This window comes from Chiloscyllium plagiosum, chromosome 7 (assembly GCF_004010195.1).
Source record: "Chiloscyllium plagiosum isolate BGI_BamShark_2017 chromosome 7, ASM401019v2, whole genome shotgun sequence".
Taxonomy (NCBI): Eukaryota; Metazoa; Chordata; class Chondrichthyes; order Orectolobiformes; family Hemiscylliidae; genus Chiloscyllium; species Chiloscyllium plagiosum.
In genome coordinates this window covers 42374254-42400591 of record NC_057716.1, presented here as the reverse complement: position 1 = coordinate 42400591, position 26338 = coordinate 42374254, and the positions used below count along the sequence as shown (strand labels likewise).

The following is a 26338-nucleotide window of genomic DNA, read 5'->3' as shown; positions in this document are numbered from 1 at the left end:
ACTCTTGTAGCTAGAGAGAGGTACTTTTCTGATCCAGAAGTGATCTATCCAACATCCAGATGCCCCCTTTGGGTCAACACTTTTCCACAGTAATTATGTGCAAATTTCTTCTGTAACAAAACACGTTTGAGGATCTGAGAAATGCCTTTTCAGTAATATGACAGAGATGGTACTGTGCTGAAATTATAGGAAGGGGACTTAAAGTTTCAATAATTGTGAAGAGATGATAACAATGTGAAATTCTATAGTAAATGACAAGCCTAACTCATCCTTTTCCAAAATCAAACTGCAGTATAAAGTGTGCATCAGTGTTCATGATGCACAATGAAGACAGATAATGACCATTGTGTTAATTTTCCTTCCCTCATTAGGTCATTGAGTTTTTCTACTGTTCTCTTATTAAAAGAGGAGAGGGAGACATTAAAGTATCCATGAGCTAATAAACATTTTCCCCCACCAGTATATACCAGTCTCTCCACATTGTGCTGTAAGTGCTTTAGAAAGTTTGATTAATTAAAACTATGTTCTTTTTGGGTTATCTCTTGTATTGTCCTTCTTCAATTTTGAGTATTGCTGTCAAGTTTTCAACTTGAAAGAAATGCTTTGCAAGTTCCATGAAATCTGGCGAACAATCCATTACAGCAATTTCACAATCAAAGTTACAGACAAATATTTCCTTACCTATCGTTTGGTGTAATCTTCTGTTATTCCTAACACTTTAAAGGTTGCATCCCTGGTACTCTAGGACAACTTCCATTTAGCACAGATAATGTGTCAATGGAAATTTAAATAAGCCATCCCATTGTATGACAGTGTCTAGGAACAGTCCTCATTCAGAAGCAAGACATTCAAGTAAATTGCGTTGGGGAACCTTAAAGCAAAATGTCAACTGAAAGCTTCAAGTTAAGTGTGGGTTAAACTGGTATACCATTAGGTAGGTGGTAACATTATCAAAAAGCCAGATAGCACATTAATGTTAAGTCATCATTACCAAACCCTAACTGTTTCCAGGCTCCAAGGAAACAAAACACTTTTAGCTCAGTCCAACGCACCACAATTGAGCGTGATAGCCAATGGTTGAAACAAAAAAAGATCAAATAAAAGCAAAATACTTTCTCCACAGATGTTGCTAGTTCGGAATTTCTCCTGCATTTACTATTTTTTAAAAAATAACATGTTGATTGAAACAATAAACCATATTGTACAAGGACAAATCTTGTTGAGACTAAGACTGGACTGTCTTAGAATTAAATGCAAAAGTAAACAATTGCACAGTAATCTATGTGTAATTCACGAACCACAGTTCTGCATGGATGACTTTAAATTACAATAAGTAAATACTTCTTATTAACTCATTGTTAACCACTTTGAAGAATTGAGATTAATGTGCAGAAGTTATATTGTAGCTTTTTATATCTCACACAAAACCATTTAAACATGCTAGCCTATCTAAATGTAGATGAGAAATGATAATGTATTGAAAATATTTTCAGTCAGATAATAGCTTTCCATTCTTCAATCACATTGATCATTTTAACAAATGCACTTTGCTCTGGTATACATTGAGAAATTTGTGGATCATCAGCATTTCAAATTTCATGAGTGAAACTTCAGAAAAGACAAAAAGTACTGATGACAAGTTCTAAGAAAGACCCCTGATGCTTTAAATGAATTGCAGCACAAATGCAATTTCCAGGTAGAAACTGATGACCTAAAATGATATATGGCTTTTGTTGAAACCATAGTTATGCTGTGCTTCTTATTATAAGAGCCAACTAAACAAGTCTAATATCCTTTGATTTTTTTAAAAAATGGATTTCTAATATATTAGCCCAAATATTTACAATGCTTTGAGTGAAGAATTAGTTTCTCGTACATAATTATATTTCCTTCACTTTAACTCAACAACTTGCATTCATAGAGTCATAGAGCACGGAAACAGACCATTCAGTCGAACCAGTCCATGCCGAATATAATCCCATAGTAAACTAACCCCAGCTGCTTGTTCCTGGCCCATAACCCTCCAAACCTTTTCTATTCATCTGTTCCTCTTGAATGTCCTGACTGTGGCTTCTGACTTCTTGGCCCTTAACTAGATTTTGTGATGTAGCTTTAAAGTTGACAGAGTTTGAACCCTATGTCTAGAGTTGCACCATCTCTGCTGCTATTTGCGGTGGCTTTTCTCTGATTCTTTGACTTTGTTGTGGTCTTGAGAAGTTATGTTTGACTTGAGGTTGTGGTCTAGAAATGGTAAATTTAGTTTTAACTTCCTCCACATGAACAATTCTGCAGTTGAATATCCAATATTTAATTGAGTTTTTTCTATTGCTAAGAATTAATTGCCAGTCTGGATTCAAATTCATCAGTGACTTCAGTTCTTTTCACCTTGCTATTTGACCAAGGATAGGATGGAAAACATGTCACTTGGCTGATGCAGTTTCCAAAGTGAACTTCCTGAAATCCGCACTGTCTATTTTCTGGTTAAAAATTCTTCCAAGAAAAAGTGTAATATAATGATCCTTTTTAGTCTGATCACTAAGTCTACTGCTGGTGAAGGAAATCTTGTCTCTTCAATCCATCTTGTATAATAGTTGGAGGAGGATGAAACACATCTTCTCCCTAAAAACAGTCAAGTACATGTCTGGTCTGTTTCATTGCCTTGCCAGAAATCTTGAAGATATCATTGAATCGGTAGGCAACTGGCTATGATGACACATTTTTGATATGACAAATGACAGCTTCTGGAGCTGGTAAGAATTCAGTTTTAAAAAGATATGTGCGTGATTGTTTGAGTTGTGTCTCTGAAGAGGCATTGTCTTAAAGAGACACAGTCATAGTGGCAGGTGTGCAGTGACATCTATGGGCACAGTTAGCGTTTCCTTGCAGCCAACTTCCATTGACTCTTTGTAATGAAAGATAGTGAAAACCGAGATGCTCCGAATCCTTTATGTTACTGTGAAGAGTGTAAAACTGTCACCATGCACCTATTAGCTGCCATTCTGTTGTGCTAAAATGGCCCCATGTTTCATTTGATGACCGAAACAATTCCTCTTCAACACAGAACCACAGAAACTAAACAGCATAACAGGGGGCCATTTAGCCCATTTGTCCATGCCGATCCAAAGACACCTTTGGACACAAAGATTCCCTTTCCAATTCTGTTTCTGCACACAGCCTAAAGCCCTTTCAGTACAGATCCGGATACTTTTGAAAAGAGATTAGGGATTCTGCCTTGACCACTAACTCAAATTCCAGACACCGACAATATTCTGCATAAAAACGTTTTTCCTCATGTCCCCTTTAATCTTCTGCCACTGATATTGAATCTATGACTCCTGGCTTTTAAACTGTCTGTCAAGGTTCCTCCTGTCTGCACTACTGTTTACAATTTTGTATACCCTAATTGTGTCATCCCTCAGTCTTTTCTGTCCCAAGGAAAACAACCACAACCTCTCTATTCTCTCCTCATAGCTACAATTCTCCAACCCTTGCAGCATTCCAGTAAATCTATTCTGCATTCTCTCCAGAGCAATTATGTCCTTCTTGTAATATGATGACCAAAACTGCACGCAATACTCCAGTTGTGGCCTCACCAATGTCTTATACAGTTTTTCATCATTTTATGCCAACTTTTGTATTCTAAACCTCTGCCAGTAAAGGAGAACATTTCATATGCCTTCTTTACATTCTAAACCTCTGCCAGTAAAGGAGAACATTTCATATGCCTTCTTTACAACCTTATCTACCGGTGTTCCTGCTTTTAGGGACCTGTGCACTTGAAAGGTCTCTCACTTCACCAACCCGTCAGTATGTCCCTGCTTATTGTGTATTCCCTTTTACTGTTCTAACCTCCCTAAATGCAATATCTCATATTTTTCAGAGTTGAACTCTATTTGCCACTTTCCTGCCCACTCCACCAACCCAGCTATATCATTTTGGAGCTTACAGCTATTCCCTACCATATCCACTATATGGCCAATTTTTGTGTCGCCTGCAAAATCCCAATCATGCCCGCCATATTCACATCCAAGCTGTTAATTTATAAAACAAACAGTAGGGTCCCAACAGGCCTCTGCAGAACACCACTTAAAACAGCGTTTTATTTGCAAGCGCAGCCATTGGCCATTACCTTTTGTTTGCTGTTACTAAGCCAACTCTGGATCCAATTCAACGCATTACCCTCAATCCTGAGGCTTTTACTGTTTGACCAGTCCGCCATGTGGGTCCTTGTCAAATGTCTTACTAAAATCCATGTAGACAACTTCCACTGCACTACCCTCATTGATCCTCCATGTCACTTCCCCAAGAATTCAATCAAATTTGTAAACATGACCTTCCCTTAACAAAGCTATGCTGATTATTCCTGACTAGTCCATGTCTTTTTAAGGGACAGTGATATGTGTTCATGTGCTCATCCTCAACCATTTCTTTCACAGCAGTCAACACTGAAGATGAGTTTATTGGAATACAACAGTTCTTTCCCAGTTCACCTTTCTAAAATGCAGCACCTCACATTGATCCACATTAAACGCCATCTGCCACTCTTCTGCCCATTGGCCCATCTGATCAAGATCCTGTTGTACTCTAAGACACCCCTTCGCTGAAAACAGAACAGAATCTGGCAGAAGGAATCTTTCTTAATTACACGTTGTTGAAGACAACTCATTTATTTATGCAGTTAGATCAACTACAGTCTTGGATTTGCATTAACAACAACAATCCTTACATTAAAGCTTGGTCATTCTGGAGAACATCGGGGTGATTTGCTTTGTCTTATTGAATTGCCTTTTCTCAAATTCCTGATGTCTGTATTTATTACAGCAGCATTTCAATGAATGGAAATTTGTGCTTAAGTTTCACAGGTTCTGAAATCCTTGTGATAAAGTATATATGCAACAGCAGTGGTATTAATGAATGCACAAATCCTAGCTGTGGGAGGGTCTATGCAACAGCTGCTATCCTTTATTGAGGGCTAGAAGAACAGCTGAAGAGCAGCTGAAGAACTTCTTCAGGAGACCCAATTTTAATTAGGATCTCTGCGTAGGCTCACTATAGGAAATATGTGACATCTATGATGTACATTATCTATTAATGCACATGACATCTCTTGTCCTATTATAACCACACATTTCCATGTGCTTTGCTGGTGGGGCACAAATCTGTAAGTATTGCATAGAGAATTATTTCATTATCAGTGAATTTCCTAGTGCTAAGACAATGAATCTGGACAATACATCTTTGCCAATTTCTGAACAGAAGTGAGTCAAACAGTCAGGGCAGGCAGGGACAAAGCAGTGAACAAGGTAGGACTGATAAATCAAAATGCATTTATTTCAATGCAAGGTGCCTAACAGGGAAGGCAGATGAACTCAGGGCATGGTTTGGAACATGGAACTGGGATATTATAGCAATTACAGAAACATGGCTCAGGGATGGACAGAAATGGCAGCTTAATGTTCCAAGGTACAAATTCTACAGGAAGGACAGAAATGGAGGTGAGAGAGGAGGGGGAGTGGAATTTTTGAAAAGGCATAGCATAACAGCTATACTGAGGGAAGATATTCCCTGAAATACATCCAGGAAAGTTATTTGGGTGGAACTGAGAAACAAGAAAGGAATGATCACTTTATTGGGACTGTATTATAGACCCCCTAATAGTCAGAGGGAAATTGAGAAACAAATTTGTAAGGAGATCTCAGTTATCTGTAAGAATAGTAGGTGGTTATGGTCAGGGATTTTAACGTTCCAAACATAGATTAGGACTGCCATAGTGTTAAGGGTTTAGATAGAGAGGAATTTGTTAAGTGTGTACAAGAAATGTTTCTGATTCAGTATGTGGATGTACCTATTAGAGAAGGTGCAAAACCTGACCTACTCTTGGGAAATAAGGCAGGGCAGGTGACTGAGGTGTCAGTGGGGGAGCACTTTGGGGCATATGACCATAATTCTATTTGTTTTAAAATAGTGATGGAAAAGGATAGATCAGATCTAAGAGTTGAAGTTCTAAATTGGAGAAAGGCCAATTTTGACGGTATCAGGCAAGAACTTTCAAAAGCTGGAAGGGGGGCAAATGTTTGCAGGTAAAGGGACAGCTGGAAAAAGGGAAGCCTTCAGAAATGAGATAACAAGAATCCAGAAACAGTATATTCCTATTAGGGTGAAAAGGAAGGCTGGATGACTAAAGAAATTGAGGGTTTGTTTAAGAAAAAGAAGGAAGTATATGTCAGCTATTGACAGGATAGTTTGAGTGAATCCTTATAAGAGAGTATAAAGGCAGTAGGAGTATACTTGAGAGAAATCAGGAGGGCAAAAAGGGGACATGAGATAGCTTTTGCAAATAAAGTTAAGGAGAATCCAAAAGGTTTTTACAAATACATTAAGGACAAAAGGGTAACTAGGGAGAGAATAGGGCTCCTCAAAGATCAGCAAGGCAGCCTTTGTGTGGAGCTGCAAGAAATGAGGGAGATACTAAACGAGTATTTTACATCAGTATTAACTGTGGAAAAGGACGTGGAAGATATAAAATGGAGGTAAATAGATGGTGACATCTTGAAAAAGGTCCATATTGCAGAGAGGCAGTGCTGGACATCTTGAAACACATAAAAAAGTTGATAAATCCTCAGGTCCTGATCAGGTGTACCCTAGAACTCTATGGTAAGCTAGGGAAGTGATTGCTAGGCCTCTTACTGAGATATTTGTATCATCGATATCACAGGTAAGGTGCCGTAAGACTGGAGGTTGGCTAATGTGGTGCAACTGTGTAAGAAAGGTGGTAAGGACAAGCCAGGGAACTATAGACCAGTGAGCCTGATGTCGGTGGTGGGCAAGTTGTTGGAGGGAATCCTGAGGGACAGAATGTACACGTATTTGGAAAGGCAAGGACTGATTAGGGAATTAGATAACCAAACGCCCCCGTTGAAATGTGTCATATTCATGACATTAGTTTCTTCAGGGAAAAAACATGTTTCACATAGCGGGGGAGTCCCTTTACATTGATTTCTCCTTTGCAAAGATAACAGCTTGTATCAGAACCAAGCAGGTACAACTTTCCAAGTGTCTCACAATGTGGCTTCAGTTAAGAATTTATGCATGGTTTTCTTTCATTAAAAGTAAAGTCATAGAGATGTACAGCACGGAAACAGACCCTTTGGTCCAACTTGTCAATGCCGAACAGATATCCCAACCCAGTCTAATCCCACCTGCCAGCACCCGACCCATATCCCTCCAAACCTATCCAGATGCCTTTTAAATGTTGCAATTGTACTAGCCTCCACCACATCCTCTGGCATTGTGCGTGGGAAATCATGTCTCACAAACTTGATTGAGTTTTTTGAAGAAGTAACAAAGAGGATTGATGAGGGCAGAGCGGTAGACGTTATCTATCTGGACTTCAGTAAGGCGGTCGACAAGTTCCCCATGGGAGACTGGTTAGCAAGGTTAGATCTCACAGAATACAGGGAGAACTAGCCATTTGAATATAGAACTGGCTCAATGGAAGGAGATAGAGGGTGGTGATGGAGGGTTGTTTTTAAGACTGGAAGGCTGTTTTTAAGACTGGAGGCCTGTGACCAGTGGAGTGCCACAAGGCTCGGTACTGTGTCCACTACTTTTCATCATTTATATAAAAGATTTGGATGCAAGCATAAGAGGTATAGTTAGTAAGTTTTCAGATGACACCAAAATTGGAGGTGTAGTGGATAGTGAATAAGGTTACCTCAGATTACAATGGGATCTTGACCAGATGGGCTGAGAAGTGGCAGATGGAGCTTAATTTAGATAAATGCGAGGTGCTACATTTTGCAAAAGCAAATCTTAGCAGGACTTATACACTTAATGGCAAGGTCCTAGGGAGTGTTGCTGAACAAAGAGACCTTGGAGTGCAGGTTCATAGCTCCTTGAACGTGGAGTCGCAGGTAGATAGGATAGTGAAGAAGGCGTTTGGTATGCTTTCCTTTATTGGGCAGAGTATTGAGTACAGGAGTTGGGAGGTCATGTTGTGGCTGTACAGGACATTGGTTAGGCCACTGTTGGAATATTGTGAGCAATTCTATTGGAAAGTTGTTGTGAAATTTGAAAGGGTTCAGAAAAGATTTACAAGGATGTTGCCAGGGTTGGAGGATCGGAGCTAAAAGGAGAGATTGAATAGGCTAGGGCTGTTTTCCCTGGAGCGTCAGAGTTTGAGGGGTGACTTTATAAAATCATGAGGGGCATGGATAGGATAAATAGACAAAGTCTTTTCCCTGGGGTGGAGGAGTCCAGAACAAGAGGGCATTGGTTTAGGGTGAGAGGGAAAAGATATAAAAGAGACCTAAGGGGCAACGCTTTCACACAGAGGGTGGTACGTGTATGGAATGAGCTGCCAGAGGATATGGTGGAGGCTAGTACAATTGCAACATTTAAAAGGCATCCGGATAGGTATATGAATAGGAAGGGTTTGGAGGGATATGGGTCGGGTGCTGGCAGGTGGGATTAGACTGGGTTGGGATATCTGTTTGGCATTGACAAGTTGGACCAAAGGGTCTGTTTCCGTGCTGTACATCTCTATGACTTTACGTTTCATGAAAGAAAACCATGCATAAATTCTTAACTGAAGCCACATTGTGAGACACTTGGAAAGTTGTACCTGCTTGGTTCTGATACAAGCTGTTATCTTTGCAAAGGAGAAATCAATGCAAAGGGACTCCCCCGCTATGTGAAACATGTTATTTCCCTGAAGAAACTAATGTCATGAATATGACGCATTTCAACGGGGAGGTTTGGTTATCTAAATTGCAGAAAACACGGTGTTTCCATTTGTCTTGTCGATGTTGATGTGTCTCACGGGAATCCCGGAGTAACCCTTCAATAGCAGTTAAAGCAAGTGGAAAACAAGTGTCGCCTTGTCATTGACTAGAGGCATGATGTTCTGCTCGGGTTTGTCAGGTCACTACTTTGCTTAGATTTGAATCAAATTCTTGGCTAGACCAATTCAGCATCAGTAGACTGAAACGATGGTATTGTACCATCCCCTGAATGATGTGGGTCATTTGGAAAAAAGCTTGCAATCAGTAGAAACGAGATTCTCATGTCAAGGAAAGAAAAGTCTGATTCTCCAAACATGTTTTGGATGGTGAGACAAGATTCTTGCCAGTGAGCAGTGAGAGGCTATTTGCATGCATTAGCATGCTATTATTGCCTGCTGTCAACTCATTTCCTATTCTCACATGTGACAGAAACTAGACAGTGACAATTTCTGACCCAAAGGTCAGAGTGGGGGCATGGCGACGCAAGATTGCCGCTTGCTCCCAGGTCCTCCATTGTGGACTGAAGTCATCCACATCTCAGTGCACAAGACATAGGCAGTGACCACCATACCCTTCACCTGTAGAGGTTGGCATGGACACATACCAACCACACAGCACCCTCTTATCTGACTTAACTGATAAATACTTATCTGACCCACTTACATTGTAGTTCTGTGCTGAAACCACCTCTGCATCTTTTTTTAAATGCATTTTCATGCCTTACTGATGTGGCATGCTGGAAACTAAGCCCCACTATTCCTGCAGCAGTCAGGAACTGATGAAAGAAAATAAACTGGCTTGAATCTTTAAGTATGTTTCACTGTAGAGACAATGACAGCACCTTCCTTTCCAGAAGGCCATAGGCTGTTGTGCCATCATTCACACGCACAAGCTATTTTGCTGCCTGGGAGCCAATTGTATAGCTGTGGGCAAGTAAAAGGCTTTTGTTACCAACAATTGGTCATCCATCCACAGATGAATCATACAATGATTGTAACAAGGTCAGCCAGGGTGCACCTCATAGAATATGGTTCCTGATTGGGGCTGACTTTGAGGAAGCTGGATCAGTGTCTATCACTCTCCAGCTCGAAATAAAGGGTGATTGGGTGATGGGATGCCAGCCTCTGTGGAGTTATTTCAAATCAGCCATGTTTTGCTGGCCAAATCTCCCTTTGAACACACTCACAGCTCTAGCTTCTCTGCAATAACTACCAGACTCCCCCTTCATCCTTACCCACTACTGGACCAAACAGCAGTGTAAACAAAAATTGTGGGTAACTTCCTTTTAAAAAGTGCAGAAATCTCTTTAACCATCCTTGGGTTTTAAAGGTCATTTTCCCATTTCAGTCCACAATCAAAAATACATTCGTGGGATGGGGGAACCATCGTCTGGGCCAGCATTTTTATTGTGCATGCCCAAATTTCATTGAGAAGACGGTGGTGAGCTATCTTTTGGACCTACTGCAGCCCATTTGGTGTAGATGAGAGTTCCAGCATTACCACCCAGAAACACTGAAGGAATGGCAATATATTTTCAAGTCAGGATGGTGGGTGGCTTGGAGAGGAACTTGCAGGTAGTGGTGTTCTCATTAACCTAGTCCCCCTGTCATTCTGGATGCGAGTAGTTGTGGGTTTGGAAGGTGTTGTCCAAGGGAAGCCATGGTGACTTTCTGCATTGCATCTTGTAGATGATATACACTGCTGCTACTGCGCATTTGTGGGGGAGTCATAGCCGTGGTGGTGGTTTTTCTTGTTACAGTGATACGAAATCACAGAGAAATGAAGGAAAGCAGGAAGCAAGCCCAAGGCCCAGTAGCAACCTCCCATGACAGCCAAACAGCCTCCACATGAAGAGGTCATAGCTGAAGGTCCCCTCAGGATGTGAAGTAGATATGTGAGGTTCTATCTTGCTGTCATCCTCTTTCAGATTCTATGATAGTCACAGGTGAGGTGCCGGAAGACTGGAGGTTGGCTAACGTGGTGCCACTATTTAAGAAAAATGGTAAGGAAAGTATGGTAGTTTTTGGAGAGAAGCTAGAGCTGTGGCCAGCAAAACATGGCTGATTTGAAATAACTCTACAGAGGCTGGGATTCCATCAGGGAACTATAGACCAGTGAGTCTGACATTGGTGCTGGGCAAGTTGTTGAAGGGAATCCTGAGGGACAGGATTTATATGTATTTGGAAAGGCAAGGATTGAATATGGATAGCCAGCATGGCTTTGTGTGTGGGAAAACATGTCTTATAAACTTGCTTTTGAGTTTTTTTGAAGAAATAGCAAAGGATTGATGAGGGCAGAGCAGTAGATGTGATCTATATGGACTTCAGTAAGGCATTCAACAAAGTTCCTCATGTAGACTGGTTAGGAAGGTTAGATCTCATGGAATATAGGGAGAATTAGCCATTTGGATATAGAACTGGCTCAAAGGTAGAACACAGAGGGTGGTGGGGAAGGGTTGTTTTTCAGACTGGAGGCCTGTGACCAGTGGTGTGCCACAAGGATCAGTGCTGGGTCCACTACATTTCATCATTTATATAAATGATTAGGATGTGAACATAGGAGGTGTAGTTAGTAAGTTTGCAGATGACACCAAAATTGGAGGTGTAGTGGACAGCGAAGAAGGTTACCTCAGAGTAATCTGGGATCTTGATCAGATGGGCCAATGGGCTAAGAAGTGGCAGATGGATTTTAATTTTGATAAATGTGAGGTGCTGCATTTTGGAAAAGCAAATCAGAGCAGAACTTACATAATTAATGATAAGGTCCGAGGGCATGTTGCTGAACAAAGATACCTTGGAGTGCAGGTTCATAGCTCCTTGAAAGTAGAGTGACAGGTAGATACGATGGTGAATAAGTGTTTGGTATGCTATCCGTTATTGTTCAGAGCATTGAGTAAAGCTCATGTTGCAGCTGTACAGTACATTGGTTAGGCCACTTTTGGAATATTCCATGCAATTCTAGTTTCCTTCCTATCAGAAGGATATTGTGAAACTTGAAATGGTTCAAAAAAGATTTGGAAGGCTTTGAACTACAGGGAGAGGCTGAATAGGCTGGGGCTGTTTTCCCTGAAGCACCAGAGGCTAAGGGGTGACCTTATAGAGGGTTATAAAATCATGAGGGGCCTGAATAGGATAAATATACAAAGTCTTTTCCCTGGGGTGGGGGAGTCCAGAAATAGAGGGCACAGGTTTAGGGTGAGAGGGGAAAGATATAAACAGGACCTAAAGGGCTGCTTTTTCACGCAGAGGGTGGTGTGTGTATGGAATAAGCTGCCAGAGGAAGTAGTGGAGGCTGGTACAATTACAGCATTTAAGATTCATTTGGATGGGTGTATGAATAGGAAGGGTTTAGAGGGATACAGGCCAGGTGCTTGGGATATCTGGTCGGCATGGATGAGTTGGCCCGAAGGGTCCGTTTCCATGCTGTACATCGCTGTGACGCTATCCTTGGTTTGGTACCATTTACAGCTCCATGAAGGCACATTGTCCCTGAAGGCAGAGGATATCTTGGGACATTGTTATTGAACTATGCTAGCTGCTGGAGAAGGGCCAGCAACCCAAAGGGGTGTGTGACCATTCTATACCAGTAGTCATTAAGGAGACAGTTGCATGAAGCCAGCCACAACATTATGCAACTGACTGCTTCTAAGGATCTATTGGAGAGCTTGGTGTGATCTCACAGCCTTTGATCAACAAATGTATTTGGCAATTTGTGCCAGATCATGCTGCTTTGTAGACTTTTCTAGAAAAGCTGGCTTCCTCAGGTGCAAGACACTATAGGCTGCACATATATTGTGATGACACAGCTAACTTCACAAACAGAGAAATATTTCATTCCATCCATGTACAAGTCACCTGTGGTTATTGGTACTATGTCTTAGAAAACTATTCCAAGTACACTGGGAGCTATCAAAATGTCTAAATTCTTGTCAAATGTCAAAACCCATGTTGCTGCTTCATTACCAAAGCTGGATACCTTGCGATGGTGAGAATAAAGAAACAGCTACCCTCTGTAACAATGGCTGGTAACTCCTTTACTCAACCCTTTAACTGAGACCAAGCATTGTGACATTGCAGCCCATTCTTTGACCAGAGTGATGGTACAGTAGAAGATAGCCCTCCTGAAGATGATCTCTGATGCTTGGACCAGTTAGGGGATTGGGTGAGCAGCCTTTCAGTATACCCAGACAGAGTGGCTGCATAATCCTGGCATGTTGTGCTCTTCACAATTGGAGCAGGCAAAGAGGGATGTGATGGATGCTAAAGTGAAGACAGCATTTTGAGGAGGAAGTTGAGGACATTAAGCAGAAGAAACATCACCTTCACCATGATTGAATGTGACAATGTCATGTGCAACAAGTCAGACTTAACTGGGCTTCACTGATTGCTGTGTCCCTGTAGAGGTGAGCTAGGTGCAACAATCATTCATTAACTATAAATTTGTTGTTACATGAAAGACAAGTGATCCCTGTCTGTTCCCAAAAGCAAATGCAGCTTTTGTTTGTTTGCTCATTTTGGCTTCACTTTTGTTATTGCTGAATGTTTTCAATCATTTGAGGGACCTCCAGTAAGTGATGGTGCCACATTGAACAATAAGATGTTAGGTTGCGTTGTGCATTAGGGAAAAAGTAGAACTCCCTTAGACAAGCTTCTGAGATGGGATGACATTTAGTGTGGGTAACCTGTGGAGCTTTGGTTTTATATAGTAGATTTACAAATGTGCAAATATTTGCAATCTAGTGTCAGCCCTGAAAAGTGTCTTGTTTTGATTCCCCTCCCACTATGTGCACAATGAAGCTGACTGGCAGAAATTGACCTTGTGCACAGCTGAGCTTTTAAAATGGTGCTGACGCCATGACCCTTGTGAAGTCCCAGCCATGGTGAATACTTTCACCTCAAACAAGAGTAGATAGGATGAGTGGAGCGTCATAACTACATAGTACTTAGTGAAGGAGGTGAGTTTTGAACAACAACATGAGAAAACCTGTTCGAGTTCATGGAGCGAAATCCTCCACAAAACTCATCAAAGTTGACATTTGGCCAAATTCTGGTACAATACAGCCCATAGACATGGCTGATCGTCGTGGCTACACTCCATACAGTCAACAAATTTCATCTCTTGCCCTCAAAATACTATCAAATATATTATGGCACATGAGAAGGCAAATAAATTTTGGGCATGGCATTTATTCCACTGTGTCTCTGTATTGGTCATTCTACCAGCATCACGTTCATCCAGTCGAGCTGTATACTTACAAAGCAAAGAGAGGGTAGAAAATTCTGAGCTACTGCATTGTTGCTTGGTGATCATTCACTGTAGTGTAAATTTCTGAGCCTTATACACTGATCAATGCATGAGTATAAATGTGCATCAGTTATTGTATTTCATCAATATAGATCAGGTCTTTTGACCACTTTGGGTCTGCACTTGCTTATCTTTCAAAGGGCTGAATGGAAGATTACTGAGACCCATCCATAGGGTTAACAAACCTGTGATGCTGATAAAAAGTGCAGTCATTTCAAAAGATTTTATAATCAAGCTATTCAGATATGTTATGATACATCTCTGGAATAGACTCTTGAACATGGACCTCCTGGCACAGAGGTTATCACACTACTATTGTACACAAGAATCCTATAAAGAAAGCTGGTGTGGTGAAAACAATAAAGGTTTTATCCTGGACAGACTCAAATCACTATCCTTTCAGTCAACAGCTGAACATGATGACTGTTTGCACCACAGATACTGATGTGCTGTCATTTCTGTACATAAAATTCCTGAACTTGGCATTGCCCCAGCTTCCAAGGTTGTCAGCTTCTACTAACACTTGCACAAACCAAGTGTCAAGCATCAAATAAGAGCAGACATTGCAAAACTCAAATAAAACAGAATATGTTGGGCAAACTCAGCAGATAAGGCAGCAGTGGAGAGAGAAAAGGAATCATTGTTTTAAGTTTAGTTTGACTAAAGAGTTAACTCCATTTCCTCTCTGCAGATGCTCACAGATCTGTTGAGTTTCTCTAGCACTTTGTTTTATACATCAAGCGTCAAAGTTGTACTGCCATTGAAGAGGAATACAATAGAGAAAACAGAATCAGTAGTTGAGAAGAATCAGATGAAAGTGCAGGATTCGTGCTAAAGCTTTGTTCTCTTCCTTTCATGCCGAGACTCATGGTTTGCATATGCAATCTCAGGTGCTCCACACAGAAGAGTAGGATGTCATAGTTGTCTTTTTGGAAGATAACAATTCTGCCTGGGTGGAATTAATTTAAAATTCATATGCTGTCCATATATTAATTATTATATCCTAGAATTGAAAACCTTTGAAATAGAGTCCAGACATACCCTTTCTAATTAGAGTTTAAGTTTAATCAACCACACACTAAAACCAACTAACCTTCTGGTTCACACTGCTTTATATACATTTTAATTTTAAAAATACATACTTTTAATCAACCTGTTTAGATGTGTATGACAAACCTTCTGGGAGAATGGGACTTAAACCAAGACTTTCTGGCCCAGGGTATAGATACTTATCCCAGTATCAAAAAAGTTCCTATAAATTTTAATAGTTATTTTAATCAACATGCTCAGATATGTTGTAATGAAACTCCACACATCAGGTGGGACTTGAACTTTTGCTGCTGGCTCGGAGGCAGGGACACTCCCACAGCACCACAAGATCCCCATTTATCTGTTTTAATACAATTTACTAATTCTTTTCCAACACCAGTTCACCTTGTTAGCTTCAGCTCCTAGGTATTTAAGATTCTATTACCAGAAATAAATACTAACAGATTCCTCTTTTTTAATTGAGCAAAAAAAATTAACTACACAATTCACATAAAATACAAATTCTTCCCCATGTTGAAAGAAAGCATAAGATTACAACATGAATATTGCTTTGTTCTCACAATTGATGAAAACACAAAGCATCCCTGTTTGAGAACATCCAACAAATTATTTAGTAAAGCATTTCCTTTGTGAAGCAATCTGATATCTGATTTTTTGCAACAATACATTTTATGTTTAAAATCTCCTTTCTTTCTAACATCTGTTTTATACATGTGAGATCAATCTTCAGTCTCTTTTTTGCCATGCTCCTCATCTAATGGACAATGTCTGACAGCGATTGATTATCAACATATGTCCATAGAATACTATCTTTTCCCCAACTTGCCCTTTTACAGGGGTTTGTTTAAAACACAAACTAAGTACATAGCCATCTCTGTCACTATATCATCACAAGCACCTCTGCAGCTAAGATCCTTTTAACTACTCTTTTTATTTTCTTTCATTTCCTCGCACTAACATATGAGGAGTCCTGCTGTAATTTAAAAACCACTGGGAAGATTTAGCATATGATGCATCACCAAAAATGACTACATTTAATTCCTCTGGGTCCCTGGGGGCTGGAATTCTGCGTGTATACTGTTCTAAACATTTTTTTTCAATGTCTTAGTTGTCTTCAGTATTTCAATAACAGTAGCATATTTCAACATGCTGATTGCTTCTAATACTAGCTTGCATAACCCGTTTATTTGTCTAGTTAAACTTCTCAACTTGTCTGCTTTTTCCTTAGTTGTAGAGTCTTCAGTTAGTCTGGTCCAACTTATTGTCTAAGATCCAATAATATATATTTAAAAGCTGCTAAAGACTTCCAGTTTTGAATTCTGCTTTAAGTCAATGACAATGTTTTCAAATTTGCTACTCCCACCCCTCCAAGAAATAATTCATAGGCATCATTAAGATGCCCGAAAGCTTCCTCCTATGGTACCAATAAAGTATGATCTACTTTTAACCAGAGACAATCTAATTTTAACAGGATGTACCTTACTGAGAAGTACCAAACACTTATCTCTTAGCTCATAAACATATTTACTTACTTTTAGAATGTCCTGATAACATTAAGTCCCTCTTCTTTGCTTTTAAGCTGATCTTCCTGCAAACATACAATTTTCATATCAATTGATTTACATTCCCAAGTATCTGTTGCAAACAAATCCAAGAGAATCTTCAAAATTTACTCTTATGTCTTAGTTCCCAAGTTTTTCTTCAAAACCTCAAGTCATGAGCCTTGCTTTAGTTCATACATTCCATCAAGAATTACCTGATTTGTGCACATGCACCACCTCTGTTCTACAAGTTTATCCTACTCCACATCCCTTAACCTTGCATAGTTCATTAACATTTTTAATCTCTTGGAGCATAGATGGGCAATTTTGAGGCATTTTTGACAAGTCTTTAGTGCTCAGAATGTGTGTCCTCTGTTATGAATACCACTTCTTTAATTTCTTCAGTGGAGAGGTCATGTTACATTAAAAGAGTGTAATAACATTCCAATTGTGTAAGATGCAATTCACAGACTGTCTAAATGCAATAGGTACTTTGTTTTTCACGTCCAGTTTAACCTGTTTTTTCTTCATCAATGACTGACTTAATAACAATGACATTTCAGTGGCTACTACATCCATGCTAACAAAATGATTGACTCTAAGTCATTTCTTGTAAAATAACCAAAAAAAAAGATTTTTAGCATATTATCATATCTATACCTGAAACTGATGGTACTTTCAAATTCCTTAACTTTGTTCTGATCCTTATTACTCAGACAGTCTATGTAGGATTTTTGTCAGTCGATTCCACACACTGTAGATGTGCATCTGTTGTCTAATACTGCACAATTGAAAAACTCATCCATCAAGGTATTCATCTCTGGGATGATAATACAAATGCCTTCTCTTTCATTCATATTGCCATGTTTCCTGAATCTTCCATTTCATATTTAATTTCAATAATCTATTATACCGCTTGGAACTATTCATGGAGTTTGGTACTTTGAAATGCATCTAAAACATTAATTGACTACATTGTGGGCATTTCTGATGTTCACTCTTACTGTAAATCTCAAATTCTTTTCACTTCTCAAAACTGTCAGATATGTTTCTGTCCTCATTTCTTTTAGTTCCATTTCTCATTTCTTATTTCTACATGTAACCTGAAGATCTCACCATTAACATTGTGCCCTCCATTTTTTGCCGTATTTCCAATTGCCATCTCTGCACTACAAATACTGTTGGAAGGAATGCTTTCCAAGGAATTTCATTTGTGCTTCAGATATTTGGTATAGCTGTTTGCATTTATCTGCAAATTTAACTCCCATCAAAACTAAAAGTCTGTCCTTACTTGATACTGAGGCACAACCTAATAACTTAAATACCAGCACAGGTGAATGAATTTCAATATTGCTGCAGCCTTATATACAGTCTGTTGAACTCCATATAAAGTATTCCATGGCTTCAACTATACCCTTTCCAAATTTTTCAATGTCTGACCATACCTCATAAGCGATCAGTAAATCATTTTGATCGATATTGTCCATGAAAATCATCCATGTTCAAATCATCAGGCTCCAATTCCAAAACAAAATCCTGCTTTGTTATGGTAGTAAAAGTGCCAAGAGCTATGAAAACATTTGATACAAAAGGCCAGTTAATGAATTGAGACTTAATATCAACTTGGATTAAAAAAAAATTGAAGAGCAAAAAAAAAATATGTCACGATAAATAAAATATAATACTGGAAAAACACAGCAGGTTTGTCAGCATCCAGAGAAAGAAACTGAGCTAATATTTGGACTACATTTTCTTTGGAACTGTACAAGATAAATCCTTGTTTTTCCATCAAAGATAGCAAATAATGCTGCTACCCAAAGCATAATGCTTGGGTCACTTGTTTTTCGATGAGTAAATATAGAATTAAAATTAGCCTATTCTGTCACATATGCTCATTGAATATATTGAAATGTGGAATACAAAGGAAATGTTCTGATTTTGTTGATGATACCAAACTTGAAGGTATAGCGAATAGCAAGATGATACTAATTGACTGTAACAAGATATAGACAGGTTGGCAGAATGGTAGACAAATGGCAAGTGGAATGTGAGGTAAGCATTTTGGTAGAAGAAATAAGGAGATACAATATAGACAATAATGACACAGTTATAAAGACTGAATCGAGACAAGGGGCCCTGTGGTTCACGTGGATAGATCTTTGAAAGTTGGAAATGGGCCAAATGCAGACAGATGGGACTAGTTCACTTTAGGAAATATGGTTGGCATGGACCAGTTGGGCTGAGAGGTATGTACCATTGTCCTATGACTCTAAGTGGTATGACTTATTGAAATTATAATTAAAAATTAGTGAAGGTCTTCACAAATTAACACACTGAACACATGCAGGGAGGTTACACTGAGCTTTCATTAAGCTCTGATCACATTTTAGTCAAGTATATGAGGGCTTCTTAGAAGATGTCAAGAAGATTTAACTCCAGGATGAGGTACCTTTGCTAGCAAGTTGACTTGGGGAAGCCACAAATATATATTTGAATTAGGAACAGGAGTAGGCCACTTAGCCCTTCGAGTTTGCTCTGCTGTTTAACAAGATCATGGTGGATCTGATTATTTCTCAATCCTGCCTAGCCCCTATAGTGTTTCACCCCCATTGCTTATCAACCTGTATGCCCTGAAAAGCATTAAAGGGCTCAGCTTTTGCTGTCTTTTGAGGAAGAGTATTTTATAGACTTATAACTCCCCATAAGAAAAAAAACTCCTCCCAATTCTGTCGTTAAATCGGTGAACTTTTATTTTTAAACAGTGATCTCTAGTTCTAGACCAGTGGTCTCCAACCTTTTAAAGTACAGGATCAGTGGTCGCCAACCTTTTTAAGTACAAGGTCACTTTTTAAATTAAATTGCAATCCAAGGTCTACCCCAAATGAAGATTTACAATGAATAGTTTATATTTAGCACAATATACATCTTAAACCAAGTATATATAATTGTTAATTTTGACATCACTTACCAAGTCTCAGGATGACACCCATAATTGCACATTATCTGCTAGTGCCTTGAAGTCTGGGTTGTAGTTTAAGACTGCTAATTGTATACAGCCCAGCAAATCTGTGAGGTAGGTGTGATACTTGGACTTAATTATCTTCAGCTGGGAGAACAGCATCTCACAGAGGTATGTAGGGTTAAAGTAAGCTTTCACTTTTAAAACACAGGTTAATAGGAGTGCATAGTTTTCTCTGATCTCAAGTCCCCACAATTCGTTGCTCTTTGATCTGTCTTTCTGCTCAACATCATTTTACACGGCAATTATCTTCACATCAACTCCACTGTTTTGTAAATCAACCACCTAATGGAAACTGGTATCTAACCCACCAATGTCTACTTGAAGGAATGGATTTGAGATAAATTTAATAATTTGTTCCATTGCATCTAATTCCTGAAATCACCTGAAAACAACAAATGCTGGAGATCACACCAGGTCAGACACATCCATGGAGAGAGAGCAAGCTAATGTTTTGAGTTTAAATGGCTGTTCATCAGAGCTAAAGTAAAGTGGGGAGGGGATAGCATTTATGCTATAGTTTGGGGGGGGAAGAGAAGAAAGGTATGCTGGTGAAGAAAAGATGTTGATAGTTCAGATGAAGTGATTGGAATATGAAAATGGCAGAACAATGAAATCACCTGCTAAAGATTTTGGGTGGAACATTTTGCATTGTCTTTGATTTTTTTTTCTAGCATTTTCTCCAGACTGTTATGCTTATACTATGGTTAATTTATCAAAACTAGCCCTCCACCTTTTCTCAGCCTCCTGTCCTTCCTAAATGTCATGCACCCTTTAATACTTAGATCTCTGAAAATGTATGTCATTCTACAGCCACATCCCTGTAATTGCTATCAGATCACATTTCTTTGTTTCAATTTGTGTAATTAGATCACTTGTTTCGTTTAGAATGCCCTTAAGGACAAAACTTTTGTATCATTTTCATAGCTTCTAACCTTACCTCTTGATTTACTCTTGGATTGGTACTCTCTATCATTGCTTGCCATAGTCTGTTTATCAGTTATTGCATTGATATCTTTTGCTTTGACTATCCTGGATGTAGGTTTATTCACTGAGCTAGAAGGTTCATTTCAGACATTTTGTTACCCTGCTAGGTAACATCTTCAGTGGGCCTGAGGCAAAGCAATGCTGAAAATTCCTCCTTTCTATTTATATGTTTGGGGTTCTTTGGGTTGGTGATGTCATTTCCTGTGGTGAAGTCACTCCCTGTTCCTTTTCTCAGGGGATGGTAGATGGGGTCTAACTTGATGTGTTTGTTGATAGAGTTCTGGTTGGAATGCCATGCTTCTAGGAATTCTCATGCGTGTCTCTGTTTGGCTTGTCCTAGGATGGATGTGTTGTCCCAGTTGAAGTGGTGTTCTTCCTCAGCCGAATGTGAGGATACTAGTGAGAGAGGGTCATGTCATTTTGTGGCTAGTTGGTGTTCATATATCCTGGTGACTAGTTTTCTGCCTGTTTGTCCTATATAGTGTATGTTACAGTCCTTGCATAGTATTTTGTAAATTATGTCAGTTTTGCTCATTGTCTGTATAGGGTCTTTCAAGTTCATTAGCTGCTGTTTTAGTGTGTTGGTGGATTTGTGGGCTACTATGATGCAAAGGGGCCGGAGTAGTCTGGCAGTCATTTGAAATATCTTTGATGTAGGGGAGAGTGGCTAGGGTTTCTGGACGTGTTTTGTCTGCTTGTTTGGATTTGTTGCTGAGAAATCAACGGACTGTGTTCATTGTGTACCCATTCTTTTTGAATACACGGTATAGGTGATTTTCCTCTGCTGTGCGTAGTTCCTCTGAGCTGCAGTGCATGTTGGCTCGAATGTGAAGAAATATCTTTTTTATTACACTTTGTTCTGTAATCTGGAATGAGCTGTTGAGAAAGATGGTAGAAGCAGAGATGATCAATGATTTCAGAAATAGATTGGATGGACTCTCTAGATATATAACCTTTGCGTGAACTTAATAGGGAGGTGGAATTGACTCGGTTCATTACAGCGAAGCAGCATGAGCTTGAGGACCAAATATCATCCCTCTCTGCTGTCATGACTACTCACAAGCCTTATTTTCATTTGATGTCCGATGGATTATTTCCTGAAAGAGGTTTTAGTTTCTCACTACATTCATAAAAATCTTTACCACTTCCAAGAGCAGCTGAATAGTTCATCACATTAGCTGCTGGTAACTAGTGCTCTGACTTTTAAACCTTTGCTGCTTCTCCTATTTCACCGACTCTGCACCAAGAGTAACACAATAATATTCAAATGAGTTTTTGCCACTTACTTGTCAAGCAAACGTAGTTTGTTTAGTTTACATATTCTACATTTTGTAACAATCTTAGAGACTCTGATTCTCAAAATAGCGCCATGTAGCACCAATATTAATTTTCAACATCCATATATACATGTCAGCAAATAGCATAAAAATAGCGTCAGCTTTTTGTTCACATTATTGCGTTGGGACTACAGTATTTCTTCAGTACTAATGTTGGGAAAAATAAACAATTTATGCTGAAACTGGAATCATACTGTAAATATTTTTCAAGGGATACCATAATAACATCTGTTAAATCTACTCTAGTTGTTGGTATGCCATTCAAGATAAACACTGATCCTATATTTTTACATAAGCACACCATGAAGAAAATTAAGCAGCTAACCTTGAAAGGGATTGACCTGAATCCCTGGCTTCTGCATGAGGATACGTTTAAGGGTTATAGTTTAATGTATATTACAACTTTCTAAGAATGATCAAATTTTGAGGCTGAGAGTGAGTACGGTAAGAAAATTATAATATTATCATTTATCACAGAATGAACATTTTGTCACAAACTTAGACTAATTTTCTTTTTTATACTGCCCAATTACGAACAATCCTGGTGTAACTAGAGAAGTTTGATTTCAAAATCTAACTGAATTGATCTAGCACATTGTTTAAACACGTCAGGATTCTAATCAACTCTCATTGATTAATGAGCCAATTATTTTCTTCTGCTGCTGTGAAGTGATGAGCTTTCAGACACTATTCCAATACTCCTGTAGGGGGCAACAATGGTTGCGTCACAATCTTTCTGGTTGTCATTGGACTGCGTCTCAAAATCTTCAGCTTGTGGTATACTCAACCAGAAATAGAAAAGCTAAATTTTAACTAATGAAAACCATCAGAGAAACGCCCTACACTTTTACGGGTAGCCGACAATTATTTGAGAAGTTAAATTATGCATTGTAAACTGCAGACGCCAGTCTATTTAAAAAAAAAAGTCTTAAAGTAAACTTAGAACTCAAAGCCAAAAATATTTCAGATCCTCATGTTTGCTTAAATGTCATCATAAGCTAAATCTTTGGCTAGAATAGTAAGGCTGGATTCTTCTCATCATTGGTTATCACACTTAAGAAACATCAGGGAGACTTTGGAAGATATAATAAAGTTGTATGGGTGTGGTGTGAATTGATCATAATTCTTCATTTTAAGTATAGTGGACGCAGTTAATGAATAGGTAATGCTTCAAAGATTAAAACAGTTGTTGATGTGAACATTTAAAACTGTAAACGTACAGCTCTGAGGTAGGGCTCGTTCAGTTCCAAAATCAGAAATTGCTGGAAATACTCAACTGGTCTGGCAGCATCTGACGAGATAAAGCAGAGTTAACATTTTGGATCCAGTGAGTTGTCTTCAGAACAGACCTTTCTCTGAGATCTGAAGAAAGATGCTATTCTTCTTTCTTTTCAAAGATGTTGCCAGACCTCCTGAGTTTTTCCAGCAATTTCTGTTTTTGTTTCTGATTTCTAGCATTTGCAGTACTTTGGATATTTTCATGTCTGTTCATTTCCAGCTACCTATGTTGAAAAGTAAGTATTTATTTTCACTCCTTCTGTCTAACAAAAATGGAAGAACAGGGATTTCAACTTGTAGTTGTTGACTTGCCACTTTACTCCTGCTTACTTCCCAATTGTTGCCAAATCTCCTTGAGTTTTTAACTGGCAGCCCCAGCCCCTCCCTGATATATGCTGTATGGGGCCTCATGAATAGATTCTATTTGGAGTTCCAAGATGCTATATAAATATCAAACCCATTTTAAGTCAACAAACCTGGATGCTCCATCAAGCTCTGGATGAGCTTTAGGAACAGCAAACAGAAATAGTACTTGAAGTGCCCAACCACCTTCAGGGAGGTAATTGATATCTGTTTGCTATGGCATTGTTTGAAGAGATGTTGAGCAAAATTTTCCTAGTCACTGAATGACATAGGAATTGGTGGAAAAGTTAGGAAAATAGGGTCAGCCTGGCAGAAATGAGATTATTGACATCAAAAGTTCCATTCTGTGAAGAAGTGTTGAATGGCAAGACAGGAATCGCATGAGTGAGCAGTGAGAAGCCTATTTACATCCATTGGCATGTCATTGAGTTAATTAGGCTTCATTTATATGCAGTTTTCCATTTTCACTCCCACCCCTGGACAAAAACTACATGGCACAATTTCCTGACATGAAAGTCAGAACAAGTACCTGCAGACTTTAGCTCTGATGTAGAGCTATGCTGGCCTTTAGGGAAAGAAGAACACTTCCCTTAACCACATTCTTAGATGGGATGAGGTTAAGAATGGGTAGGCCATGTACTTTGGCTCTTAAATGGCAATAGATGGACAAATGTGTACTTCTATGTGTAACGAAGTGTCAACCTTGTCACCTAGGTGCCACAAGGAGCATTTGTTTCTGGTTGCTGTCATGTGCACGGTGAAGGGCAACTCCTGGCTGGCAGCATTTGGCCTTTGCATTTGGTCTGAGCTTCAAAAGTGCACCACTGTCAGGAAACCCCAAGAAGTCCTGGCACTGTAGTAGGCTTAGGACTGAACTGTTATCACAAGAATAAGATGGCATATTGAAATAGCAATCAGTTGGAAGATTGGGTCATTGTTATGGACACAGCAGAGAACCAACTAGTTGTAGAGTTTATAGCAAAATTGAAGACAAGAAACAATGAGTAGGTTTTTTTCAAGTGGCCAAAATCATGTTGTCACCTAGACTAGAAGACGAAGATAAAAGTCAACAGGCAAACACTTGGTTTATGCAGTTGCAGTCCGAAGTGTCAAATCCTTTGTTTGCACAGAAATTAATTTAGAAGGGGAAGGGAATTTCAGTGAATTGTACAATTAATGATTTGCAAATGAATGAAGAAAGGCTACTTGACACCTGACGGTGAGAAAGTTATCTTGGGCTCTCGTCCAATTAAGTTATCATGCTCACTACTATTGTCACAGGAAATGTATGCCAAAAAGTTAGTCTGTCCAATGATGATCCAATATCACTGCTTTTTTTTATAAAGAAATTGGTTAATTAACATTCCTTGGGGAAAGAAATCTGCTGCCCTTACCCAGTCTGCCCTACATGTGATTCTAGACCACAGGAGTGTGGTTGACCAGGACAGCAGGGACACCCTAACCCTAATCTATTGCAGAAAGACCATTCACCTGCAAAGTCCCCTCCGAGACAAACACCATCCTGATTTTGAAATATATTGTCATTCCTTCATTGTTGCTGGTCAAGAAGCTGGAATGCCATCACAAACAGAACATAGATCATAGAACAAGCTGTTGTGCTGACCATTGATCCTCATGTATGCACCCTCAAATTTCCGTGACCATAAGCAGAGGTAAAAACAATGACTGCAGATGCTGGAAACCAGATTCTGGATTAGTGGTGCTGGAAGAGCACAGCAGTTCAGGCAGCATCCGAGGAAGAGTAAAATCAACGTTTCGGGCAAAAGCATTTCATGAGGAATAAAGGCAGAGAGCCTGAAGCGTGGAGAGATAAGCTAGAGGAGGGTGGGGGTGGGGACAAAGTAGCATAAGTACAATAGGTTGAGTACAATAGGGGTGGGAGGGTGGAGTGGATAGGTGGAAAAGAAGCTAGGCAGGTAGGACAAGTTATGGAGACAGTGCTGAGTTGGAACTGGAGACAGAAAAGCCAAATCCAAAACGTTATGACAGACTTCAATGGATAGGTGGACTGGGTAGTGCATCTCAGCAAAAGGATTTCATGCAATGTCTATGAGATGGTTTTTGAAACAGCTTGTGGTTGATCATTTGGAACAGGCAGTTTTGGATTCAGTAATGAGGCAAACTTGGTTAGTGAGCTGAAGATAAAAGTATCCCTCTGGATATTTGACCATAATATGATAGAATTCCCCCTGTAGTTTGAGAGGGAGAAGCTGCAATCAGATGGAACAGTATTTCAATTGAGTAAAGGTAAGTACAAAGACATGAGGAAGGAGCTGGCCAGAGTTGATTGGAAGGGGAGCCGAGCAGGTAAGATGGTGGGGCAGCAAACAGCAGTTTCTGGGAGTAATTCAGGAAGCAGAGTAGGAATTCCTCCTGAAAAAGAAGAAACAGACTAAGGGGAGGACAAGGCAACCATGGCTGATGGGGGAGGTCAAGGACAGCATAAAAGCAAAAGAAAAAGGCATACAATGTGGTGGAGTATAGTGGGAAGCCAGAGGGTTAGGAAGTCTTTAAAAACCTGTGGAGGATAACTAAAAAAAAAACATTCGGGGACAGAAGGTGAAATGTGGGGGAAAGCGAACCAGTAATATAAAAGAAGATTGCAAGAATTTCATCAGATATATAAAAATGAAGAGGGAGGCAGAAATAGACATT

The 26338-nt window shown here is 39.4% G+C and overlaps 1 protein-coding gene across 2 annotated transcripts in view; it reads right to left on the bottom strand.

Moving 5' to 3' along the window:
- The window catches only part of sestd1 (SEC14 and spectrin domains 1), a 165695-nt gene extending 146007 nt beyond the window's left edge, over positions 1-19688 (bottom strand). The window contains exons 1-3 of one of the 2 annotated variants that reach the window (XM_043693497.1): positions 19647-19662; positions 18124-18246; positions 16670-16725 (exon numbers count right to left, since the gene is read on the bottom strand). The gene's annotated coding sequence lies outside the window, so the exon portion shown is untranslated. Of the gene's footprint in view, positions 1-16669; positions 16726-18123; positions 18247-19646 lie in introns of both variants that reach the window. The other variant, XM_043693498.1, reaches the window with a different exon arrangement.
- Positions 19689-26338: the final 6650 nt, after the last annotated feature.